This window comes from Perna viridis, chromosome 7 (assembly GCF_037379345.1).
Source record: "Perna viridis isolate PV_CMFRI_1.1 ecotype Kerala chromosome 7, ASM3737934v1, whole genome shotgun sequence".
NCBI lineage: Eukaryota > Metazoa > Mollusca > Bivalvia > Mytilida > Mytilidae > Perna > Perna viridis.
Window position 1 is genome coordinate 23,841,636 of NC_142451.1, and position 6,043 is coordinate 23,847,678.

Sequence of the window (6,043 nt, forward strand, 5' to 3'; positions counted from 1 at the left end):
CTTGAGATTCCATTTAATTCAATTGCTTGAAACGTTTGAGAGTAAATTTCGGATTCTAAACCTTCCATTCTCCATTCTGTAATAAATAAATGCATGTACATGTAAATGTAGTTTTATGTTTTATTTACAAGTAACTGTTGTAAGGCATAAAAGCAATGGAAGATTTTTTACTGACATATAAAAAAAATATTTTATTTTTTTTAACGTGACATTTGTGAAAGCACAGATTCAGATAGCTCAATGAAAGAGCACTTAATTTGAATAAATGAGAGGTCCAGGTTCAAAGCCTGGTCTGGATATTTTCAATTATGTTATATATTTCCTACTTGGACATACTTTCACATATTTATTTTTTATTTTTGTAAAAGTATTATGCATGAAGATATAATATAATGATAAGTAATTCAGAAATATTTTGGGTGTTTTTTATAATGTAAAATGTATTTCAACTTTTAGAAATGTATGTGCACTGCATGTTTTTAATAGCCCATTTTGTATTTTGCTTGGTTGACTGAGCTTGACAATTATCTTTCAGGACTTCAAGGTCCTCTTCTGAGACTCTCCAAATCCTGGTTAGGAGATGAAGTGTCAACTTCCACGTCTATGGGTACATCCACTAGTGTGGGATTGGAATGTACTTGTATTTCCTGCCGCTCAGTATCTATATCACACAGCTATTTAAGCGACGTCTTGCTGTTTACCCCACCCCCATGTTTACTATGCTAAAGGCTTTATAGCAAACAAACTACCGAATGCTTAGGATACTGTTGCAGCGAACTTTATTTTATCACGGGGAAACAGGATTTAAATGTATCGTTTTAATTTTGTTTCTTTATTTGATTTTTGGTGCTTTAATTTATTAATGTTTCTTTTGTTTCCTTCTAGAACAATAAATCATCATTTAAGGTATTTGTTTTATTTATTTCTATTATTGAATAATATACTCATTTTATTAGCCAATCAAATTACAGTTAACCTTTTTTTCAATTTAGTATTGCATTCCTTTCTGCTCTTTGCACAGGGTATCCTTTAAATTTCCTATCACTTTTTCTACACAATGTCTTCTGTTATATATTTTGCCTGTGCTTGGTTGATAGCAGCAGTTTGTGGATGTGCAGTTCTATACGGTAACTGTATATACGATGACGTAAACAATGGACGCAAATCACGTGAAGTTTCTCAGAACTGTTTGTGGTGCTGCCATCGGTTAGGTGATTTTCGCCTGTGCTTAAGACCATGGAGGTTGGTACATTCATAACTCGATCTAAGAATCAATCAAAATGCTTAAGTTTCAATTAGCTACTTAAAAGAATTATTTCATGGATAAAACGCTTCAATATATTAAAAAAATGTTCTAGTGAAAATTCAAAATCTTAATTCCCTTCATAGCTTACAAGTGTTTTCATGGTAGCGTATTACTACTTGAGGATTGTATTCCGTAACATTATACTATTAACCGATATGCGCCTTTGCGGTGCATTCTTCTACGTCCACCTATGGATTTATGTAAATATTTAATTTGAGTCGATTTATTTTATCTAACGTCTAATACTTTAACATTAATGTACCAATTCTTTAAATTCAATTAAAAAAACTACGATTTATTATAATAAATAGAGAAAACCCCTCGAACGATTTTCTAGCTTCTATTTTTATCAGTATATGATACCCCGTTTTGGGTATCAAACAAAGTTTTGGGGTATAAATGAACGAATGAACGTATTTCTTGTCTGACATTCTGTCCTAAACCGATCAAGGGACTTCTATGAAACTGTATAGGAAGGTGGATCATCTTAAGTTAAACTTAACTTTACCTCGTTAACGTTACTTAAACTTAAGTGTTTAACCTGGTAATCCTAACTTCCCCTAAACCGCCAATGGGATTTGATGAAATTTTATTGGAAGGTTGCGTTATCATATATAGATGTGCATTAAAGAATATATTTAATATCAGAAATTTCAAAAGGGAGAAATTTTAAGTTATTGGTTGTTCTTTTTGTAAGTTTTCTAACAGTATTTCTAGTTCTACATTTTACCATTTTATGCTCTGTAAACATAATATCTCCATGAAAAGAGTTTTAACTGAGAAAAACAAAAAATCGTGAGAGTAAAATCAGTCGAAAGTTATGACGTCATACTAAATAAAAGTATTGTGACGTCATAACTTACGACTAATTTTACTCTAACGATTTTTTGTGAAAAGGGCCACAGATACTTAAGTACATAAAGAAAAAGCACGTTTTCAAAGAGGCTAACGGTATATTCTTAAATCATATGGTTGTAAGAACCAATTAAAAACACAAAATGCCTCACCATCCATTCACCACCATATGAACTTTTAAGAATTTCTAGAAAAACAGTTTGGTTTCTCTTTAACCTTATAATTCATTATTACTGTAGATTGTATAGACACAATACTTTCATGGAAAGGATTTATACCATTGAGCAGACTGGCGATTTGTGCTTATCTTGTACATCCACCGATCATTTACTACTTCATGAACACAAAGCTTGCCAAGACTACGCAGACGTTTTCTATCGCATAAGTATTCTAACAAATAGGCTTCTGGAGCAGGTTTATGTTGCTACAAGATTGAAATCATCACTACAAACGTTTTTATGGTCGTCATCATGGATCGTTACGGTGTATCCATCTGCGCTATGAAAACTGATTTGTTCAACGTGTCATAGTTCTCTTTTCCTCTTTCTTCTACCCGAAATGACTTTTTATCGGGGGGGTTTCTAGAAAAGCAGAGGATGCTTACGCTACCGGTGCACCTGGTCCACGCTCCCGGTTTTTAGTTGAGTCCGAATTGCACATTTGCTTTTGTTACTTTGTATATATGATTTTAGTTACTTTATGTTGTTTGTTGTGGATGTCTGTTTTCCATGTCTGGTCTTTGCCCCTGGATTACATTCTTTTGATTACCGTAATAACTTTCATTTGCAGGAAGAAAAATTGTTACTCTTGGGGCACTTAAACTTAAGTATTTTACCTGGTAAGCGTAACTTCCCCTAAACCTCCAATGGGATTTGAAGCTCCTATGATGGGACTATAAAAAGTAAAGAACTGTGGAGTGGTAGAAATTGTCTTCAAATTAAAAAAAATGTTGACCGGTAAAACAGAAGAGATAGATCTAGAAATGTTTTCAAATACATGTTTGCATTCTGCAACATTTATTTATTGTTTTCTTTCTCTTGAAGAGAATAAGAAAGATGTGTTCTCGTAATGACCCAAAGCTTTCTGTGTGCTATTCATCTGATTTATTGACAATAAAAAGTGATTGTATTAAAAAATTGTGAAAATATTGTTGTATGTCACTATTGTAAGTAAAGCAAATAAAATGCCGTTTTAACTGTTTATCTTTCATTCTTGCGTCTCACCAAACCACAGCAAGATCCTTTAACGTTACGAATCGATACATCGACGATAGTTCTTAATTTGAAAATGGCTTCCTTTATATTTCGACGACAGTGCTTATCTCAGTAAGAACGAGACGATTTTGATTTTAAAAAAAAAACATAAATTTCACTTTTCTGTGCAGTAATACACTAGCTTCCCCTGCATTTGTTTTTTTATATATATCTCATTTGTTAAGGTGTGCCACAGCTTGTTACATGAAAGACGGGCTTTTGGACCAAGATGTTTGAAAAAATCGGCTAATTCTCTGCCTGAAAAAGTTTTATTTCCGATAATCAGATCTTTTTGAGAAATTTTGTTTCTGACAAAAATATTATATATAATGGATTTCACATTTTATTTAGTTTTTACTAGTATGTTATTAGTGTCATCTTAAATTTGACGCTTCGTCTTAAATAAAATTCATTCGCCTGAATATAGCAGAAATATTGCTGCTCGAGCGTTAAACCCGAACAATCAATCAATCTTAATAAAGTTCACAATTTTTTTTGCAACATCTTTTCTCGTTTGGTGAGTCTTTTTTTATTTAAATTATATATATTTTCTTTTCCTTTTAAAGGTGGCTATTTTCACGCATTCTGTTTTCTTTTTTTCTGTTCATATCTACCGTTTACGTCTTCGATGGGTAGCAATTTAATAGCAAACTTTGTTTCGTGCACCATCTTTCAACAGCGTAATACATGATATTGTAAATCTCACAAGACCTAGAACACAAACATCCAGCATGTGCAAACTTAAGTAATAGTCCTTGTAAGAATCATGTAAATTCTGTAACATGTGATGCACCCCCGAAAAAGGCTGCACAGTGTTATTTTTGTTATTGAGTAGCTTTACAAGTCCAAATGATGAAATGTATAATTATTCATTTCAACTGCCTGCTCTTAGGAGATAATTAACATTGAAAATCCAACAGTTTATATTGTATTTTAGTGTCATATAAAGATGTAACTCCCTTAGTTTTTAATTCTACGGCGCATTCTATATAATTCTTATCTTTATTTTTAAGAGCAAGGTTTATATTAAATCCACATATAACTTTCTGTTTACAGTAACATTTTAAACAAAATTTAAAAAAAAATAAAAATGTGTGGGCTTTCCAACCATGAACCACATTTTGCATTATTATTACCTGGATTACTACTAAAATTAATTGAAATGAAAGTAATATTGAAAAAAGGGTATATCGGCACAAAACGGGTGATAACGTTGACGATATTGACTAGCCAAGTATGATTCTTACTGCACAAAAATAGAGAATGTATTTATCCTATACTATTTGCCTTAACACATATTTGTTGCATCTTGTGTAACTAGCCTCCTTATTTCGATAGATACCTCCTTTCCCTTTTTAAATAATATATCGTGTTCGGTTGAATTTCGGATATTGTAAACCAATTTAATTTCCTGTTCCTTCAAACTATATTGAAATTTGTTTCATAAAATAATAATAAAATTTATAAAATGATGTATTTCGATTCTTACTAGACTAGTTTCTTCGTGTTTTAAAAGAACGTGGCCTATGTGTTACACGGAATGGCGATCGTTATGAAGAGAAATTTTGCTGCAGCCTAGCTAAAATTGGGTAAAACTAGTTTTTGACGTCGAAAATAAGACTGTCGTAGGTCTATGACGTAGGTCATGTTTATTAAAGTCATGCTACAGCTGTGGTCTAAAGATCTCTGAAGCAGATCATATTGTAAAGGGAAGTATATTTTCGGCAAGGAATTACCAAGAATACCTTCGCCAACTAGCTTTGGCTCTGTATGTAAACAAATGTATACGTACATTTATAAATTTTCTCAAATTGCAGGATAAATCAATAATAATGTACTGCAAAATGAAGTCTACCATTTTGTAAATTCTCCTATTTTGTTTTCAATTTTGTCTTCAGAAATTGAGAAACTGGCCAAACCGGCATATCATTCCAGAGATAATTACCCTTGAATTCCATGTAATTGATTTTCAAATTCATCTTCTTCCGATTTCATAGACGACACATTTTTGTTATTTTGGAATATTTACAAAAACAATTACTCATAATGTTGCGTTCCATCTTTAGATGAATTTGACAATATTTTATATAGATTTTGATTATGCTATTTTCAACATAAATTATCAATTGTGAGAACAGTGAATGGATAGTAAGAAAAAGTCCGAGAGTGAAAAAACAGAATTGATTTGACTAATGAAATTTCGAATTTGTTTATACAAGGAACATTTGATAAATCAATGTTATCTGAATAATAAAAGGTTATATTCCAACCTAAACGATTGCTTGACCAACCTTCAATATAGAAATAGTAATTGACATTTTCAAACTAAGATATATGGAGAATGGTGTTCAAGAATGTACGAACGTTGCTTTTTATGAATAATTAATGTAATGCAAATGGAGAGTAAAACTGCCGATGATGTATGCATGAAACTATCTTTTTTACAATCTACAGTATGTGTCCAATATCAAGCTCAATATTATGTATATTATTTTTATTAATATGACTCCACCTAATGACTTTGAAGTCATGACTTGGTCACGTCATTATATAATCTAAAGTTTGTGTCACACACAACCACATGCCTTTAATTTTATTATGAAATATCTAATGTCTGCTTTTATCAAAC